This window comes from Nansenia antarctica, assembly GCF_963989245.1.
Source record: "Nansenia antarctica genome assembly, chromosome: 8".
Lineage (NCBI taxonomy): Eukaryota > Metazoa > Chordata > Actinopteri > Argentiniformes > Microstomatidae > Nansenia > Nansenia antarctica.
In genome coordinates this window covers 11,410,484-11,432,768 of record NC_137678.1, presented here as the reverse complement: position 1 = coordinate 11,432,768, position 22,285 = coordinate 11,410,484, and the positions used below count along the sequence as shown (strand labels likewise).

The 22,285-nt window shown below is 43.4% G+C and overlaps 1 protein-coding gene across 1 annotated transcript in view; it reads left to right on the top strand.

Annotated features, from left to right (window-relative positions):
- Positions 1–22,285, top strand: part of LOC308163863 (NLR family CARD domain-containing protein 3-like) — a gene marked incomplete at both ends in the record, with an annotated part of 29,289 nt that overhangs the window by 476 nt on the left and 6,528 nt on the right. The window lies entirely within an intron of this gene.

The window sequence follows — 22,285 nt, the reverse complement described above, 5'->3', positions numbered from 1 at the left end:
GAACTGTTGGCGCTAGGTTTGAGGCCAGATCTCTGTCCGAGAGGGTTCTCCCATGTTGTGGCAGTGACTGTTTACATTCCCCCAAGCGCGGCCCCGGCGCGCGCAAATGACGTCATCCATTCCTGCATCGCAGGGATACAGACTGCACACCCAAACGCATTTGTCATTGTGAATGGGGACTTCAACCACGTAAATATGGAAAAGACATTGACGGATTTTACCCAGTATGTCACATGTAAAACAAGGGAGAACAAAACACTAGACAAACTATATGCCAATGTGAAGGGAGCTTACACATCCACTGCCCTCCCGCCACTAGGGGCATCCGATCACAACATGGTCTGGATGGAACCAACATACACCCCTATCATAAAAAGGCTGCCTATCACCACCAGGACTGTCCAGCAATGGTCAGAAGACGTGGAGGAGGAGCTGAGGGCGTGTTTTGAAACAACCGACTGGGGGATGTTCCAGAGAGTCCACGGGGAGGACATAGATGGTCTGCTAGACTGTGTCACAGACTATATCAAGTTCTGCGAGGAGAGCATCGTCCCCATTAAAAAGGTACGGTGCTTTCCTAACAACAAGCCGTGGATAAATGGGAACATCAAGAACCTTCTGAAAAGGAAGAGGAGGCTGTTTAAGGCAGGGGACACTGAGGGAGCCAGGGCCGCTCAGAAGGAGGTGAAGAAGGAGCTGAGAGCAGCCAAAGAGGAATACAGGAGGAAACTGGAGGGCGGGCTAGTGGCCCACAGCTCCAAGGAGGTGTGGAAGGGTTTCAAGAAGATCACGGGCCACAAGCAGCCACATACTGTGGTGGAGGGGACCCGAGAGCAGGCGGATGACCTGAACTGCTTCTTTAACAGGTTTGACCAACCATCCCCCTGTCACCCCCCACAGCCCCCGACCCTCTCCTCCCCTCTCCAATGTACCGCACCCCTGGCAACAGTAGCCCCCACTCCCCCTGACCCCCTCACACCCCAGCAGCAATTGCCTCCCCTTACCAACACCAGGAGCCAGGGAGCATGCTTAATTAATTTTAATTTAATTAATTTTGCCATTTAGCAGACGCTTTTATCCAAAGCGACTTACAATTACGAATTACAGGGACATTCCCCCTGGAGTAACTGAGGGCTAAGTGCCTTACCCAAGGGCACACTAGTAGTGGTGTGGCTTCAGGCGGGATTTGAACTCACAACCTTCCGATCACAAGTCCAACTCACTATCCACTAGACCACCACTACCCCAGTAGTGCTTCACACCTGGAGACACCTGTACTCACAGCTTTATAACATCTGAGCAGGTGAGAAGGCAGCTCTCCAGGGTGAATGTGAACAAGTCCAGAGGTCCAGACAACATCAACCCCAGGGTTCTGAAGGTGTGTGCTGGAGAGCTGGCGGACACATTCCAACATCTCTTCAGTCTATCTCTAAGACTGAGGAGGGTGCCACAGCTCTGGAAGACCTCTTGCATCGTCCCAGTGCCAAAGAAGGGACGGCCCAGCACCCCAAACGACTACAGACCTGTCGCCCTGACACCACAGGTCATGAAGATCCTGGAGAGGCTAGTGCTGCAACACCTTAAGCCCCAGGTGAAGGACTTCCTGGACCCCCGGCAGTTTGCATACCAGGAGAGCATGGGGGTGGAGGATGCCATCATTTACATGCTGCACAGGGCCTACACACACCTGGAGAGGCCACAGAGCATGGTGAGGACCATGTTCTTCGACTTCTCCAGTGCATTTAACACTATCAAGCCATCACTACTGGCTGACAAACTAGCAGTGATGTGTGTGGAGGACTCCCTGACGGCTTGGATCCACAACTACCTCACAGACAGACGTCAGTATGTGAGACTGCAGGGCTGTCAGTCTGAGGTGGTGGTGTGCAACACCGGTGCCCCCCAGGGAACTGTTCTGTCACCCTTTCTCTTCACCCTCTATACCTCCGACTTCCAGTTTAGCTCCGACCAGTGCCACCTGCAGAAGTTTTCTGATGACTCCTCTATCGTCGGTTACATCACAGACGACAGGGATGAGGAGTACAGGGCCCTGGTGGAGAGCTTTGTGCAGTGGTGCGACACCAACTACCTTTTGCTTAACACCAGCAAAACAAAGGAGTTGGTGGTGGATTTTAGGAGGAAGAGAAGGACCCCAGCCCCCATCACCATCAAGGGGGTGGAAGTCGAGAGGGTGGACTCCTATAGGTACCTGGGAGTACAAATTAATAACAAACTGGACTGGACTGACAACACCGAGGCTCTTCTCAGGAAAGGGCAGAGCAGACTGTTTTTCCTGAGAAGGCTGAGGTCTTTCGGTGTCTGCAACAAGCTGCTGCGAATGTTTTATCAGTCGGTGGTTGCCAGCGTTCTGTTCTTCGCCGTGGCCTGCTGGGGTGGAAACATCTGTGCCAGGGATGCTGCGAAGCTAAACAAACTGGTGAAGAAGGCCAGCTCTGTGGTGGGGACCGGGCTGGACAGCCTAGAGGTGGTGGCAGAACAGAGGATGGGGAAAAAACTGGCGGCCATGCTGGCCAATCCCTCCCACCCGATGTACTGCGAGCTGGCGGGGATGAGGAGCAAGTTCAGCCACAGATTTGTTCTCCCCCGTCAAAGTACAAAAAGATTTGGACAGTCCTTTGTTCCAGCTGCACTCCGACTCTACAACCAGGCCCTGCAGGGTGGGGGAGACCTGGAGCTGGAACTTTGGAACTTGGAACTTTTTACTTATTGAGCCTGCACTGTTTTATGTATTTTATTGAATGTTTTCTGTCTGCCCTAACTGAGCTGTTTGACAACAACATTTCCCCATTGGGGACAATAAAGGTTTTCAATCAATCAATCAATCAATCAATCATATTCCTTCCATACAGCGTGCTTGCAATGGTGAATCTTAAGGTGACTTATGAGATTCGTTGTGTTTGTAACTCGTAGACCTTTGCCCTCCTCTCCGAACTTTTGTCGAACATGTATTGCAAATTGCAAACGCACTATCTGCCTCAGAAACTCTGAAGAATGTCACACCGGGGAAGACATGTTTCGCTCTCGTCTCTACACTGGGTGGCTGTACGCAGGCGCAGCAGCATGAGCGCGTCAACCGGAACCAGAAATATTTCCGGCTTCATATTATTGGCTCCATATTATGGAGGACCAAGTCTGCCAAAATTAACAATAAATATATAGACACATAAATGAATGTATGAACAAATACATCAATGAATACACACAGTATAACGCAATACATTTATATATGTATTTATTCTTTTCCACATGTATTCTTTCTTTTCCACATTCATTCTTTCTTTTCCACATTGTTTTCCACATTCATTCTTTCTTTTCCACATTGTTTTCCACATTCATTCTTTCTTTTCCACATTCATTCTTTCTTTTCCACATTCATTCTTTCTTTTCCACATTCATTCTTTCTTTTCCACATTCATTCTTTCATTCTTTCTTTTCCACATTCATTCTTTCTTTTCCACATTCATTCTTTCTTTTCCACATTCATTCTTTCTTTTCCACTTTATCAGTAATGTATGCAAATATATGGGGGCGTATCTTGCATGTTGTCCACGCCCCTACGCATTTTCATTGGTTGATACCACGCGTGACGTATGAAAGCAGCGACACTGTTATTACCACAGACGGGTAGAGAGTCTATAGCCCCGTTCTCTCACAGCCTCTTTCTCCCTATAATTTCCATGGAATCCCAAACTATGTCTATGACATCCCAAGCTATTCCCGTGTTGTCCCCTTTCACACATGTCGGCAATGGTCTATACTAGTCCATCAGCACTGTATGGGAGAACTTGGTGATAACCACAATACCAGTTGACTCAATTAGACATACGCTCTGGGCTATGCGCGATGCAAGACAGCTGAGAGTGTCTCCACTGCGTTTATATCACAAAATGTACATTTGATAAGTAAAAGTAAGCTAGCTAAGTAAGCAATCTAGCTGACTATGACTGGAAACGAAGTACTATCCAGTTAGAATTATAGAAGATCTAGTTGTGTTTTCCTGCTGGTCTCGCTGCCTGGGTTTGAACAGACTTGTGGTGACTAAAAATGGCTTTAAAAAATGCCTTTCCACCAAAGAATATATATATATATATATGCCATATATATGCGATATATCATACCTCCACTATGATTCATATGCCCTAACCCTTTTTATTTTATTTTTTTAAACATGCTATGATTGGAAATTAGAGTGTCTGCTCTCGGCTGAGGGCTTCATCACGTCTCGCGCAGTATCAACCAATGAAAATGCGCAGGGGCGTGGACAACATGCAAGATACGCCCCTATGTTTGCATACATTACTGATAAAGCGAAATACAATGTTGTTTTCACCTATCTATTCACATAGAATAGTTTGTCTTTGTCATTGTCAGATGTGTATGCAAATATAGGGGCGTATCTTGGACGCACTCTACGCATTTTCATTGGTTGATACTGCGCGTGACGTGGTAAAGCACTCAGCCAAGAGTACCTGAACATTTCATTACCATCTGGGTGGGCAAATTCTAGATGTGATTTTTTTATTCCTATACATCCCTAGAAAAGTCTGGAAAAATGCCTATTTTAAGTAGATAATGTATAATTTGTATATTTAAACTTAAAAACTCTGAAAACAATAAATGTACCCATCCATGGGTTTGACCTTTCATCTTTTTTTGTGGACCTGAATGCAGGACACTGAGGCCGGGGCAGATGAAAGGTCAAACCCATGGATGGGGTAGATTTATTGTTTTCTGAATTGTTATGTTTAAATATACAAATTATACATGATATATAATTTGTATTGTTATCTGTAAAATATACAGACTTTTCCAGAATAGAAATCTAATCAGTAAAAACTAATCTAAAACTAATCTAAGCAAGCCTTTAGAATATGGATAATAACACATACAATACATACAAATCTTACTTACTCCTCTTACTGTAGACTATTGTCTTTATATAATGTGTGCATATAATGCACTTTGAATTGCCCTTGTCGTATGAAATGTGCTATACAAATAAACTTGCCTTGCCTAAACCCTTTTGGAAGGTTTTGTTTATGTCCAGGTTTCACACATCTCTGTAGTTACATGTTCAGTGAGTGAGTCTAGTTGCTGGTGACCGCTAGGACCATAGGCAGATGCCTTGTTGGTAAGTAATTTGTTCAAAGCAAAAAAACAAATAAAGTGTGTGTTTACCCCCTCAAATAAATTAACTTAGCCTCAGTCAGATCCATATTTAGAGGTAAGTTACCTCAGGTAACTTTAGCTAGCAAGCTAGTTTAGAGTTAGTGGTAATGTTTATCTAGCTAGTTACTAAGCGTCCTTATTACATTTATTTTGAACTTATATTCTCAATTGACTTTCACATTGATCTAATTACAGTTTTTCCCAATTGCTAAAACACAAAAGCCAATTCTCTAAACCAAATGACCAGTTCTCTAAACACATTTAATAAAACTAGCTCCCATTTGCCAAAACCATAAACACATTTCACATGAAGACACAATTCACAAAACACAATCCTCCTTTTCTCATAAGTCTAAACACATTTTGTCTTGCTAAAACACAAGTTGCAAAAAACTCTGCTCAAATTCTCAAATTAAAGCTCATGTGATGCAAAATGCTTGCCACAGTCAGCAACATTTGAACACAATGAACACACCTAGCTTCATTCATTAAACATAACGACTCAAAATGTAAGACACTTGTTGCAAATGATTGTGGTGTGTGTGTGTGTGTGTGTATGTGTGTGTGTGTGTGTGTGTGTGGTATAGTTCCATAAATAAATTTAAAAAACATCACACCCTGAACATTGTTTTCAGTGAGTATTGTTGTGTGTAATGGATCCTCTGTAGTGTTTGCATTGAGTTGTGATACAGTACAGTAGTGTTCATGTTACGGTACATGTGGGAATACAGTACATGTGGGGAAACTAGGGTTAGGGTTAGGTGCTAGGGTGCTAGGGTTAAGGTTAGGGTTAGGATTAGGGGTAGGGTTAGGGTTAGGGTTAAGGTTAGGGTTAGACATGCCAGCATGTACCAAGTCACCCTAGCACCTAACCCTAACCCTAGTTTTCCCACATGTACCGTATTCCCACATGTACCGTAACATACATACTGTATTTTCTGTAGATTTACATATTGTTCATATGAAACACACACATCTATGAATGCCCAATACTCTACAGCAGTCATGTCAAAGTCAAATACACAGGGGGCCAAAATAAAAAAAATGGTACAAGTGGAGGGCCGGGCTGGTTCAATGTTTATTTAAACTCGCAATTATTGCACATATTGAACCAATACCAATAACACAGCCTATATTGCACTTAACATTAATCATTAAATTAAATTAAGTAAAACATAAATAAAATCAGTTGCAATATTTTCTCAAGGCTCTTTCAGTAATAAATTGAAAACGTATTTTTTTTTAACAGGTAAACAGCAAAATAATTTTCATTCAAAGCTCAATGGCAAGATAAATGCAAAAATGAAACAGCATGCATTAAAAACAAATCAGTGTGCTGCTCTGATCCTCACCAATGACTGTCTTTTATAATACAATTAGAAAAGTTAGTGCAAAAGTGCTAAACAGTTGCATTAATTTCTTAGGCAACATTTCCCTGGGTCCATTCAACTGGAGATTATTATTTTTTTCCCTTCAAAGAAATATCAAGTCCAAGTCCTTTCTGCTCACTTGTCTGAGGCTGAGCCCGATACTTGGTGTCTCATCTTGAGTACAAGTTCATTAATGTTTGGGGTCAGGCTCTGAGCTGAGGAAATCCTCAGGATTGAGTTCAGGTGTTCATCAGTAAGATGCACATGCCCAAGATGCTATGTGATGTTTTGTTTAGTTTCATCAACGAAAACAGTAGTTCACACACGTATGTATGTGCTGCCAAACATAGACAGCGTCTGAGCAACTTGGGTGCGCAGCTCAGGCATTGTGTCGGGGATGAAACGAGCAAACTCAGCAGCGCCCACGGACTCATATTTTGCCTTCAGTGTGTCATTACACTAGAGCTCAATCAGCTCCATTTGGAGATTTGCTGGTGCACTTTCCACGTCAACTGCAAATGGATTGCTGAGCAGTTGAAGCCTGCTTTTTTGGGCTTCAAAGTCGGAAAATCTCCGCCTGAATTCGGCAGCAAGTATGCCGAGTTTGTCAGCAAACTGTGTACTCGGGAACACTCGGGAATTGACGGCGATGTTAAGGCCTCCACTGTGACTGTGCTGCTGCTGCTCATGACTAGTACTGAAGTGAAGAGAAGACGCGGGATCGCGCTCGCTCGCGGGCACTCGGTACGCGCCAATGCATCTTGGGACTTGTAGTATTATGGTGCTGCGGGCACATAATACTGGGGACCGGTTTTAATAGTAATTAAATATCATCCCGCGGGCGAGAGAGAACTCATTCACGGGCCTGATCTGGCCCGCGGGCCTTGACTTTGACACATGTCCTCTACAGTGATATATTCTGAGGGTTTCTAAAAATGTGCTTTGGCAGTTGTGAAAAAAAAGAACATTCTCACACACTGAACATTGTGTTTTCAGTTGTTTTGTTGTAGTCTGTAATGATGCATATAGTGTTTACGTTTTTGCAGGCTTTGAGCAGCTGTTTTGGTGTGAAAGTTTGAGTTTTGAAGAGAGAAGGTGTGGTTTTGCTTATGTAGCTTTAGAAAAGTGTGTTGTGTTTAGAGTTTTGGGAAAATGGAGGGAGGTTTTGTGAAATGTGTTTTAGCAATTGAGAAAAACTGTATAATCAAAGCTGTAAAGAAAATACAGGTGATGAACAAGAATAGAAATGAAAGAACCAAACTAAGATTGTTTTTGCCAATAGCTATGAAATACATCTCTTAAAAATGCTGAATCACAAAACACGGACGGAATGTACACTATTTTCACTGTCACTGTCGAAATACAGTATTATGTCTGAAAAATCTCAAATAATTCTGAAATAACACTGGCTACAATTGTGTGTGCATGGGTATGCCTGTCTACACAACACATGAAGCACAGAATGTGACAGTGTGTGTACCTCAAATGTACTTTTTGAAGTTGCTGCATACTTTCTGTACAGAGCAAGAACATCAAAAAATGTTTACAATGTTGCACTTCAAAGAGTAAAGAGTGCGAGAGCAGACGGTACTTGGCGTGGGAAAGGCAGGTCCACCCTCTGGTCTGCATCTGGTCACATCTAATGTCTTCCCTGGCAATGCATCTAGTCTATTTCATTTCATTGTATATATTCTGCTAATATTTTCTAGACATGTCAATATGATTACTGCAAATAGTGAAAATACCACCGCTCATCCCTTATCAGACTTTGCTGAGGTGCTGGAACTGAAGAGTATAAATAGAGTGCAAAATAACAGTCACTCAAACACTGTGCAAAAAAACTGTTTATTGTGAGCTTTCTGTCATATATGATAGGAATATGATTACTGCAAAAATGCACCAAATGATTTTGTTTTGAACGTGTTCTTCACCGTTTTGAACACAGTATGTTAACAATGAAAAAATGTCAACTTTGTCGCTTTTACCACGTCACGCGCGGTATCAACCAATGAAAATGCGTGGGGCATCAACCAATGAAAATGCGTGGGGCGAGGACAACATGCAAGACACGCCCCTATATTTGCATACATTACTGATAATCGGGGAAAGAATGAAAGCATGAATGTGGAAAAGAAAGAATGAATGTGGAAAACAATGTGGAAAAGAAAGAATGAATGTGGAAAACAATGTGGAAAACAATGTGGAAAAGAAAGAATGAATGTGGAAAACAATGTGGAAAAGAAAGAATGAATGTGGAAAACAATGTGGAAAAGAAAGAATGAATGTGGAAAACAATGTGGAAAAGAAAGAATGAATGTGGAAAAGAAAGAATAAATGTGGAAAAGAATAAATACATATAGAAATGTATTGCGTTATACTGTGTGTATTCATTGATTTATTTGTTCATACATTCATTTATGTGTCTATATATTTATTGTTAATTTTGGCAGACTTGGTCCTCCATAGCATGTGGCTCTTTTGCCCATCTTCAGTGGCTCCCTGTGGCTTTGACCACAATTGGAAATTAACAAAGATTATTTATTTTTTACGTTGCCACGGTGTCTCTCCTTGAACTACAACTCCCTGTTTACGCTGTAATGTTGTACGAGGGCCAATAGGATTCGGATATGTTGGCACATGACTAGTATTTTGACTGGACCCAACATGAGGAGTAGGGTCCAACTGCGCGCATCAAATCCATCACCCGGAAATGTGATGTACCATACGTCATCATACCGCGCCTGCATATTTGCATAGACTACGTCATCGCCTTACTACGGTGGAAACTACGGTAGAAACCATGAATCGCCTTACTACGGTGGAAACTACGGAAAAACTAATATGTAGAGTACAGTCCTATCAATTGTTCGAAAAGGAGTAGGAAGAAGCCTGTCCTACCCCTGTTTATACTTAACAATTATGCTTACATTATATAATCCAATTAATTAATACATATATTTCAGTATCATCCGTTCTAATACTTTTTCATAAAAAATAATTTAAACCTTTTTTAAATAGAGCAATAGAGCAATATTTCTGCTTTCCTTCATATTTTCTTCATATTTGTCACATTAGGAACAAGTTATTAGTGTGATCACGATATCCGACCTCATGTACAATCCTCATAGCTTTTTTCTGTAGTGTAATCAATGGGTTTAAAGTGCTTTTATATTCATTTCCCCATATCTCCACACAGTAACTCAAATAGGGTAAGACAAGACAACAATATATAGAGTATACAACATCCTCTGTTCCAGAATATGTTTTGCCCTGCACAATACTGCAATACTCCTTGATACTTTGGATCTAACGTATCTTATATGAGATTTCCAACAGAATTTACTGGGCTTAAAGTGCAGACTCTCAGCTTTAGGTTAAGGGTATTCACATCCAAATTGAAGAAAGGGTTTATGAATTATAGCTCTTATATATAATAACCAAAAGTAATTAGACAATTGACTCAAAAGCTGTTTCATGGGCCAGTGTGGGCTATTTATTCCTTCATTATTTCTTTATCAATTAAGCAGGTAAAAGGTCTGAGTTGATTCCAAGTGTGGCATTTGCATTTGGAGGCTGTTGCTGTATACGCACAACATGCAGTCAACAGAGCTCTCAATGCAACTGAAACAGGCCATCCTTAGGCTGTAAAAACAAAACAAAAATCCATCAGAGAGATAGTGGGAACATTAATACTGGCCAAATTAACTGTTTGGTACATTCTGAGAAAAAAAAGAATGCACTGGTGAGTGTGATGACATGGACATGCATGGCTTCCAATGGCACTGGGTCACTAGTGTTTATTGATGATGTGAAGACAGAAGCAGACAGATGAATTCTGAAGTGTTTAGGGATATTCTGTCTGCTCAGATTCAGACAAATTCAGCAACGTTGATTGGATGGTGCTTCACAATACAGATGGACAATGACCCAAAATATAGTGTGTAAGCAACCCAGGACTTTTTTAAGGCAAAGAAGTGGAATATTCTGCAATGGCCAGAGTCAATCACCTGATCTCAACCCAATCAAGCATGCATTTCACTTGCTGAAGACAAAACTAAAGGCAGAAAGACCCACGAACAAACAACAACTGAAGACTGCTGCAGTAAAGGCCTGACAAAGCATCACAAAGGAGGAAACCCAGCATTTGGTGATGTCCATGTGTTCCAGACTTCAGGCAGTCATTGCCTGCAAAGGATTCTCGACAAAGTATTAAAAATGAACATTTTACTTACTGTATGATTGTTAATTTGTCCAATTACTTTTGAGCTCCTGAAAATAGGGGACTGTGTATAAAAATGGTTGCAATTCCTAAATGTTTCATACAATATTTTTGTACAACCCCTTGAATTAAAGCTGAAAGTCTGCACTTCAATTACAACTTGATTGTTTCATTTCAAATCCTTTGTGGTGGCATACAGAGCCCAAATTATGGAAATTGTGTCACTGTCCAAATACTTCCAGACCTAACTGTATATAAATAAAAGAATGTCAATGACCCCAGGTGTGGGACTTTATTAGGTCAAACAGGTTTGAGGGGTCAGGCAAAGGACTTGGTGGAGTCAGGCAAGGGTCAGGCGATCATCGTTGTAATCCATGGAGCAGGGCAGGAACCGTGGTGCAAGGGGCTGGGCTGGAGGTGTCCATGGTGCTGAGTGCCCTAGTCAACAGCACTAGGGCTCCTTCACAAAACCCTTACTGGAATCTTCATACACTCTGTGAATTAGTCTTTACTTTCTGATGAGTCAACAGCACTAACCCCATCCAGTGCGACATGTAGATAGCATATACTGTATTTAAAATATGTAAAATGCAAACACCAGAAATGCAAGAAAGTTTGACGTATACCAAATGGAATTAATAACAAGTGTTACGACCCTTCTGTCTAGAGTAAAATAAGGGCCTAGGGTAGAGTGCACAATGTACAGGTGTGTTGCAACACAAATGCCCAAAAAAGTGTACAAGGGATCAAATCAATTCAAGTTTTATTTGTATAGCGCATTTCTTACAAGATGCGACTCAATGTGCTTCACGTAATGACAGATGTTCAGTGTCCAGTGTAGTGTAGTGTTCAGTGTTGTGTCCAGTGTCCAGTGTAGTGTAGTGTTCAGTGTTGTGTCCAGTGTAGTGTAGTGTTCAGTGTTGTGTCCAGTGTCCAGTGTAGTGTAGTGTTCAGTGTTGTGTCCAGTGTCCAGTGTAGTGTTCAGTGTTGTGTCCAGTGTCCAGTAGTGTTCAGTGTTGTGTCCAGTGTAGTGTAGTGATCAGTGTTGTGTCCAGTGTCCAGTGTAGTGTAGTGTTCAGTGTTGTGTCCAGTGTCCAGTGTAGTGTTCAGTGTTGTGTCCAGTGTAGTGTAGTGTTCAGTGTTGTGTCCAGTGTCCAGTGTAGTGTTCAGTGTTGTGTCCAGTGTCCAGTGTAGTGTTCAGTGTTGTGTCCAGTGTAGTGTAGTGTTCAGTGTTGTGTCCAGTGTAGTGTAGTGTTCAGTGTTGTGTCCAGTGTAGTGTAGTTTTGAGTGTTGTGTCCAGTGTAGTGTAGTGTTGAGTGTTGTGTCCAGTGTCCAGTGTAGTGTAGTGTTCAGTGTTGTGTCCAGTGTCCAGTGTCCAGTGTAGTGTTCAGTGTTGTGTCCAGTGTCCAGTGTAGTGTAGTGTTCAGTGTTGTGTCCAGTGTAGTGTAGTGTTCAGTGTTGTGTCCAACCCCCAGTGGTCAGACACGGACAGCTCCGTTGGTGGCCAGTCATCCCTCTGCTCGGGACCACAGCTCGGCGCCTGCAAAAAGTCAGCTCTCAAAAACAAGAAAACAAGAAAACAAGCAATAAAAATAGGGGGATAAGTAATCGGTAGACATCTGAGAATGTAGCTATTGTGAACTTTTAAATTACATTAAGTGGTTGAAGACAACGCGGCGTTTTTTAGCCCTGCCAGCTGTACATCTTATATGCATAACTGCATTTTGTTGTTGGTACTTGTACTCAGCAATGACAATAAAGTTGAATCTAATCTAATATCTCTCTAATATCTCTGATAACGCTAAACCACATAGGATTACCCAATTAGCCAAGCCAGATGAACAAAACTAAGTGTGAAACAGCCGCGTAACACATGCAACAACCTAAATAATAAATACACATCTGAACATTATTAATGTTCATTAATAATATTTCGAATGGTATTATTGGTCCTTTGTGCTGCGTCCTCTCTCCACATGGTTTGATCCGGCTGCTCGTGTTTCTTGGCGCCCCTTAGAGGAAAACATTGTCCATCCTCATAGGTTACAAGATGTAATATACTGTAACATTTCTATTAAACAGTCCAAATTGAAATTCGGCTCCATCATCACTGAATTAATCTCAGTTTGGCGATGCGCAGAAAAGCTCTGCAAAATCTCAACCAAATGGTACCTCCATTCGCCTATATTTAAAAATTCTATTCTCCAGTTGGGAGGGCGTCCAATCTCATTTCCCCAGTGGAGTGACAAGGGAGTTCACACATTCTCAGATTTATTTGGGGCTGAGGGTCTCCGCTCATTCCAAGACATTCAGAGAAACTTACCGGGTACGTCCTTTTTTTTCTACCTTCAATTACGTACAGCTATGCGCACATACGGGGTACCCTGGAATAGCTCATTAGACATACATCCATTTCACATAGCATTCACCAGACCCAGGGGTCAGGTCTCAGCTCTTTACTCAATCCTGGTTAAGGCTTCTTTAAAACCATTACACATTGACAGAGTGTGGAAAGATACTTTATCACACAATAACTTAAATTGGCAATTCATTTGGCAAAACATATCCCTTTCCTCCAGAAATCCCAACCACCAGGTTATCCATTTCAATTTTACTCATAGGACATACTTCACTCCATATCTGCTACATAAAATAAAGACCATACCTTCACCTAACTGTACTCTTTGCACCCGAAATACAGTTGGCACCTTTTTTCATATGGTATGGGAATGCCCGGGAGTGGCTGATTTCTGGAGGACAGTTTGTGATGCATTGTCCCTGATCCTGTCCAAACACATTCCACACTCACCATTAGTCCTATTGTTAAATGACAGTTCAAACCTGGATCTAAACATCAAACAAAGACGCATCTGGCTGGCCGGCCTTACAGCAGCCAAAAGGCTTATAGCTTGCAGGTGGAAGTCACCCCATTTCTTGACTACGCAGAGATGGATATTAGACTTCATTGACATAGCCAGCATGGAACACTGGATAGCCAACAGGCATCATGCAAATTCCTGTAGGGGGGGGGGGGGGCTGTGATTGGGTGGGGGGTGGTGGGCGGGGGGCTGTGATAGGGGGGGGTGGGTGGCGGGGGGGTTGTGATTGGGCGGGTGGGTGGGAGGTATCTGGTGGGAGGGACATTTGTGGGAGGAGGGGTAGGTGGGGAATTATTGGGGTAAAGGGAGATTGGGAAGGGAAGGGGAGGGGGGGGGGGGTTGAAAGGTTTATGCGCATTTTGTATTTGTACTGGTAAACCGTATTTGTGTTATTCTATTTTTCTCCTTTGTTTATTTGTATGTTACCACTCCCCTTGTTTTACTCCCTGAAATAATAATAAAAAATTGATCACAAAAAAAAATAATATTTCGAAATTCTCACCTGAGCTGCATTTGCCATTGTACTTGTAATTCTTCTTCTTCTTCTTCTTCTTCTCAATTGCGTGTTCAAATTATTGTTCGTTAAATGTCCTATAAAATGTCAAGTATATACTTGCAAAATCTCGCGGTTTCTCGCGGTTACTTTTACCGACGCGCTTACGATGACTTGGTCCAAAAATGGTACATCACATTTCCGGGTGATGGATTTGATGCGCGCAGTTGGATATACTTGAACATGAGACTGGATGTGACAGGTTTTTTTTCAAGAGTAGACCTATATCCACAGGGATTGACGAAGTACTGCGGCAGGCAAAGCAAGAAACTATCCACATTGTCTACAACTGTGTGGCTAGATTTATAGACGGACATCGGCGACGTACATCGATGAACGGGAGCTTCCCGGTGAGCGCTATTTGCCTACTTTTAAATGCAAAAAGCGGCTTGTCTTTAGCTCAAACCGTTTCAGAATTATGAACTTCTAAAGAAGGTATGATATTTGGGAGCGCCGGCGTTCCCGTGGGTCACTTAAAATAGTGAAAAGAGGACGAGGGAGGCTAGTTTTCATTTGGTACTGTAGTCTACAGTCTGTAGATTTGTCTATTTTTTGGCTGACGATCTCTTGGTTTGCTCACTTCCTCCGGATGAAATTACAAACTTATCCATATTTTTTCTCAGGCTAGTATAGCCAGATAAAAGTATCAACCCACTTGTTAAAAGGCACCAGAATACACGAAATTGCATCTACTCTGTAAAAAAAAAAAAATGGGGGGAACCCCCCAGACCCCCTTTACGCTATTCTAGTGTTTCACTTTTGTAAAGCACAATACGTTTGCATTCGGTTGTATGCATATGTGCTAAGGCTTATTGTAGCCTACTATTTTGATAGGCTAATATATAGACACTTACAGCATGTGTTGCCTTCATTATAAGGCTTATATAAGGCTTTACATTTTTTTGCGGCTCCAGACAGATTCGTTTTTTAGTTTTTTGGTCCAATATATGGCTCTTTCAACATTTAAGGTTGCCGACCCCTGCACTAGTCAAACACTTGGACACACCTTCTCATTCAATGTATTCTTTTCTACATTGTAGATTAATACTGAAGGCATCAAAACTATGAACGAACACATGGAATTATGTAGTAAACAAAAAAGTGTTAAACAAACCAGAATATGTTTTATATTTTAGACTCTTCAAAGTAGCCACCTTTTGCTTTGATGACAGCTTTGCACACTCTTGGTATTCTCTCAATCAGCTTCATGAGGTAGTCACCGAATGGTTTTCCAACAGTCTTGAAGGAGTTCCCAGAGGTGCTGAGCACTTGTTGGCTGCTTTTCCTTCACTCAGCGGTCCAACTCATCCCAAACCATCTCAATTGGGTTTAGTTCGGTTGATTGTGGAGGCCAGGTTATCTGACGCAGCACTCCATCACTCTCCTTCTTGGTCAAATAGCCTTTACATAGCGTGGAGGTGTGTTTGGGGTCATTGTCCTGTTGAAAAACAAATGATGGTCCCACTAAGCACAAACCAGATGGGATGACATGTCGCTGCAGAATGCTGTGGCAACGTGTGCCTGGTCTGTTCCGCCGCCGGGGCACCTGCTTGGCCGTCCTTGTGCGGGGCCGTTGTGGTCTGTGCTTGCTTGGCTGGGCCGGGTGTGCTGGTGGTGGGGCGGGCTGGGTGTGTGGGGCGGCGGGGGCTCCCCGGGGGGGGGGGGGGGGGGTGGGGATCCACCGCTGGGTGCTGGTAGGCAAACTGGCTAGTAGTCGCTCTATGTGTAGAGGGCTGCAAGGGAATTTTCCTGGCTACATAGTGTACAGGTTTTCACTTCTGCCTGCTCGCGGCTCTGTCAGTATTGATTGATTGATTGACTGATTGACTGAAAATGTTCATTGTGTGAAGCGCATTGAGTTGCATCTTGTAAGAAATGCGCTATACAAATAAAATTTGATTTGATTTGATGAACACTGCTGGTTAAGTGTACCTTGAATTTTGAATAAATCACCAACAGTGTCACCAGCAAAGCACCATCACACCTCCTCCTCCATGCTTCACGATGGGAAACACACATGCAGAAACCATCCTCTCACCTTCTCTGCGTCTCACAAAGACACGGCAGTTGGAGCCAAAAATCTCAAATTTGTTCTCATCAGACCAAAGTACAGATTTCTACTGGTCTAATGTCCATTCATGCAAATAAGCCACTACTGAGGAAGAACAACAAGAGTAAGACTTAATGCTTAAAATTAAATTAAATTAAAATTAAGTAAGAGAATTGCTTGGGCCAAGAAACACAAGGAAAGGACATTAGACCAGTAGAAATCTGTAGTTTGGTCTGATGAGTCCAAATTTGAGATTTTTGGTGCCAACCGCCGTGTCTTTGTGAGACACAGAGAAGGTGAGTGGTAGGAGCGGTAGGTGAGAGGTAGATAGAAGGTGCCACACAGCAGAGGTGGGAGTATGAATGAATGAATGAATAAATGAATGAATGAATGAATGAATGAATGAATGGTCTTTATTGTCATTAATACAGTACAGGTACCATACAACGAAATTTAGGAGGGGGGGCTCCCCTGGTGCTTGGAAAAAAGACTAAAAACAAGAGAGCCAAGGGTAAAAACAAAAAAGAGAAAAGAGCTGGTTGACATAAATAAGGCTATGTACACTATCTACTATACTATACTATACTATACTACTATACAATAAAACACTGTGCTGTACACTAAGCTATGCTATAAATATCCTAACTTTTCCTATATCTGAACCTTATGTACACATGGGTTGTCATATTGCACATAATATTTGTTGCACATTCATTAAAGTTATTTTAGAATGTTCACAGTTGTATTACAATATTGCACTTTTGTTTACAATCTAGTAGCTGCCATCACATTGTCTAGATTGTCTAGATTGTCCAGGGCCTAGAACCTAGGTCTTTGCTGTGTTCAGGGCCTGAATGGCCCTAGGGTAGAAGCTGAGCTTCAGTCTGTTTGTCCGTGCGAACATGGCCCTGAACCGCCTGCCTGAGCGCAGCCGAACAAAGTGTTCGTTCCCAGGGTGGGATGGGTCCCTGGAGATCTTGGAGGCCTTCCTGAGGCAGCGTGTGTTGTACAGCTCTTCCAGAGAGGGGAGGGGGGCGCCGATGATCTTCTGGGCCGATCTCACGACTCTCTGTAGCGCTTTCCTCTCTGCGGCTGTGCAGCTGGAGAACCACACGCAAATGCAGTAGGTGAGGATGCTCTCCACTGTGCAGCGGTAGAAGGTCACAAGCAGCTCCTGTCTGAGGTGGTAGTTCCTGAGGACTCTCAGGAAGTAGAGCCGCTGTTGTGCCTTCTTGATGATGGCTGCTGTGTTGGTCCTCCAGGACAGGTCCTCCTGTATGTGCACCCCCAGGAATCGGAGAGTTGAGACTCTCTCCACGCTCCCTCCATCGATGAGCAGGGGCTGGACCTCTGATTTTTTCCTCCTGAAGTCCACGATGATTTCCTGGGTCTTTAGCTGGTTCAGCAGCAGGTTGTTGACCTTGCACAGCTTGCCCAGCTGCTCCACCTCATCCCTGTACGCCGTCTCGTCCCCCCCCGAGATGCAGCCCACCACGGTGGTGTCGTCTGCAAACTTTATGATGGAGTTGCTGGGGTGGACGGGGGTGAAGTCGTGGGTGTAGAGGATGGGGCTCAGCACGCAGGTCATACCTGTAGAGGATGGGGCTCAGCACGCAGCCCTGGGGGGACCCAGTGCAGAGTCTGAGGGCTGTGGAGGTGTGGGAGCCCACCCGCACCCTCTGGGGGCGTTCAGACAGGAAGTCCTTGATCCATGCGCAGATGGAGTGTGATAGTCCCAGGTCTAGTAGTTTGGTCACTAGCCTGTCTGGAAGGATAGTGTTAAAAGCAGAGCTGAAGTCCACAAAGAGCAGTCTCACGTAGCTGTTCCCCCCCTCCAGGTGGGATAGAGTGGAGTGGAGAGTCGTCGCGATGGCGTCCTCTGTGGACCTGTGGGCTCTGTAGGCGAACTGGTATGGATCCAGGCTGGGCGGGAGGGATGTGACTATGTGGGCCCGGACCAGTTTCTCGAAGCACTTCATGATGATTGGTGTGAGTGCCACCGGGCGGTAGTCGTTTAGGCAGCTCACTGCTTTTCTTCGGGACTGGGATGATTGTTGAGGTTTTCAGGCAGGGTGGGATGGTGGCCTGGGACAGGGACTGGTTGAAGATCTTGGTGAAAACCCCGGCAAGCTGGTCGGCGCAGTCCCTCAGCACCCGTCCCAGGACGCCGTCCGGCCCCGAGGCTTTTCTGGGGTCCACCGCCTTCAGCACGCGTCTCACTTCATGCTCTGTGAGGGTGAGGCTGCTGAGAGCTGGAGAGAGTGGTGTTTGTGTTGTGGTTACCTCCGTTCGCCCCTCGTCGAACCGGGCGTAGAAGGAGTTCAGCTCTTCCGCCAGCAGGGGGTCGCCCTCAGCGGCGGAGAGCCTGTTGGCTGAAGTTTGTCATGTGCTGAACCCCCTGCCACACCCGCCTGGAGTCGTTGCTCAGGAAGCATTCCTCAATCTTCTCTCTATGGTCTGCCTTGGCCTCCCGGATGCCACGGTTTAGGTTAGCCCTGGTGGTGTTATACAGCAGTTTGTCCTTCGCTGAGAAGGCGTTGTTCCTCTCCTTGAGCAGTTGTCGGACCTTCTCAGTCATCCATGGCTTCGTGTTGGGGTAGACCCGGACACGTTTGTCCACGGTGGCTGAGTTGGTGCAGTTCACTATGTGGTTCAGAACCGACGACGTGAACTGTTCCAGGTCCTCATGCTCATATTCCTGCCATGAGGTGTCATTCAGGCAGATCTGCAGTGGAGCGGACCCTGCTGGCCAGGTTCTGACAGTCTTAGTGGTGATGGGAGCACTTTTCCTCATGGGAGTGTAGGCTGGGATCAGGAGGATGGACACGTGGTCAGACATGCCTAGATGAGCTAGCGGTCTAGCTTTGTAGGCAAGCTTGATGTTGGTGTATACCTTGTCTAGTGTGTTATCTCCTCTTGTTGCACATTTAACCTGCTGATAGAACTTGGGTAGTACTACCTTCAGGTCGGCATGATTAAAATCCCCCGCGATGATGTGCACTGCCTGAGGATCTGTGCTCTGTCCACTACTGATGACGTCATGTAGCTGGGCTAATGCTAAGCTATAGAGTAAGTCATACATGTGCAAGTCACAAGCAAGTCTCAAGTTACTGTGGTGAGAATCAAGCAAGTCAAGTCAAGTCAAGTTAAGTCACTGCTATAAGCCAAGCAAGTCAAGTCAAGTCACTGCTATAAGCCAAGCAAGTCAAGTCAAGTCACTGCTATAAGCCAAGCAAGTCAAGTCAAGTCTTGATTGCTCAGGTCAAGCAAGTCACAACTTAAGTCATATGAAATTCTGATGATCTACCCCAGTTTCTATATTTATACCAGTTAATAGACAGTGGTCATGAAAAGTTGAGTTTTATTTTCAACATTAACGAAAAATGAGGCAATCAATAAGAAGCCTCCTAAATGAACAACAAGAATAGTCTATAACTAAAAACAAGTATAAACTAGACAGCGACAATTCCTGTGGAAATTGTGAAGTGTACTTGCCCCCCCCCCCCCCCCCGGGCCACTCCACTGCATCCCCGGCGAAGACCATGTTTCTCTAGCTCACCCAGGGGCCGAGCTAACTAGTGCTAGCTAACTCCCCTGCACCCCCCGGCGAAGACCGCGTTCCTCTAGCTCACCCAGAGGCCAAGTTGTGGGGTTGTGTGTGTCTGTGTGTGTGTGTGTGTGTGTGCGTGTGCGCCTCTCTCTCTGTCTCCCTCTCGTTCTTACCCTACCTGCTGCTGTCGATCAGAGGGACACCTGTAAGAGTTAAGTGACAGTTGGTGGTTGCTACGGCAACTATTATATAAAGTATAATGGTTTTAATATGCCACTAAATACTAACATTACTAAACATTAGGCTACAACAAACCATGAAAGCTTATTCAAATTATTCAAGTATAATGAGTTTTGTCAAGCATGAACTGACTTTTATGAGACATGCTATTCATCTTATTTTATCATGTTCATAGCGATCTTGCTGCATAGTACACGAAATGAAGAGCCACTTACAATGCGCAGCATTTGCAAAAAAATAATTTGATATTACTTGTTACTGCACTGTGACATGGTTTAGTCTTTTGGTCCTCATATTACCAATCAATCAACAATGTTCACACTTATATTTTGAAACACGAAACTACGTTTCAACGTTGTTGAGAATCACAACACAAACTCGCTAGTCAAGCCAAAATACTGCAATGCAATGGATTGGGTGAGTAATCCCCACTGCTACCTAGTTAGCTATAACACTACTTAAAATTGTTAGCAGAATCACAAAACAAGCTGTTTAGGCTACGTTTACACTGTAGGTCTTGATGCGCAATTCCGATTTTTTTACACAGATCCGATTTTTTTGTTTGGCAGTTCACATTACTATATTTGACCTACACTCCCGTGTGAACATTCCACGGCCCTGAACAGACCCGCATGTGCAGAAGGACAATAACAATGACGTCAGGATGTCACTTACAGCATGGATACTACTACTACTACTACTACTACTACTACTACTACTACTACTACTAATAATAATAATAATAATACATTAGACGTACTTATATATAATAATATAATATAATTATCCCCTATACTGTATATATATACGTATGTGCATCATAAAGCCCAATGCACACAGCCCCGATTTTGTCGCACCGCCGAATTCGATTCCATTGTTTTGAATGAGACAATGCACACGGCGTGCGATGCGACAACATTCGATTCTCCATTCACACCAATTGAAATAATTCAAAGAATTGAGAATCGAATGTTCGGCGGTGCGACAAAATCGGGGCCATGTGCATTGGGCTTAAGGTGATACAATGTGGACAAACAGGTCCATACAAGGGTATCTGAAATATGTTTGATTGTTATCAACAAATACCAACTGTAGAGAAGTTGATAGAAGTGGGAGGTGCATCAGTGCCCCAGGTGTGGATCATGAGGTGATACAATGTGGACAAACTAGTTCATACAGGGAAGAGCTGCATCAGTGAGGAGGAAGACAGAGAGCAGAGCTGAGCACTGAGGTGGGAGACAGATCACAACCGTAAATTGCTGTCTTTCATTGTTTTTCACTGTCCAGTATGATTAGGATGAACTCACATGTCTTTGTGTCATCTCACAGAATGATGTAGCCCAAACATATTACGCTAGCCAGCTGTATGTGACCAGCTTGTGAATGAAGCCTCAACCTGGTTTTGTCCATATGACTGTGATCTAGTAGGTTCAACTACCGTACATGAGGCCCTACATAATTATAGATAAGAAATATAGGCACAAGCACTAAGGGTGCAAGAGATTGATTAGACTAACAATGACTGACACAGCCCTATTTGTATATGTCATCATTTATGGTACATATTCATTTGCATGATGCTGTATATTTTGTATGATCAAGTATGAACTTGTCCGCAACCTTTGCAGGGACTGGTACAAGGATACTATGTAACAATTTCCGGGTTTTCTTTTCAATCATATTTGCGTTTAATGAAAAAAAAAGTTAAATGTTACAAATGTTATCATTTAAAAATGGCTGGAAATGCAGAATATTGAGTGTGATGTTTTTCATCCGATCATGTTGGAATGTGGTACACATCTGTCATACTGTCTTGACGCTCACCAAGTTTCACATTCACTTGCAATTTTCCTGAATTAAGGTGCTGATTATTTACCATGTAGCGTGGTCATTTTCTGACATACTTGTTATATACAAAGTTTCATGTCGATTGGAATTACGGTATATTTGAAGAAGATTTCTTTGTGCTTTTCACAAAATTCTAAATAACAGACTTTTGGGGGGGGGGACCTGTCTTTTCAGTTTTACAGCGTTTTATATGTTTGTCTTGAGGAGGCAGGTCAGCGTTGACAAACCGTTCAAAAGTTACAGCCTCAAAATGTTGAAGAATTCAACGTGTGGCTCTAGCGCCCCTTTCTGGAATTTTGGCTTCAGAATTGTTGTGAGGGTGTTGACTGGGGTCCTTTGCCAAAATGCAAAAAAAGTTACCAATATTTGAGGAAGTCATGGCCATT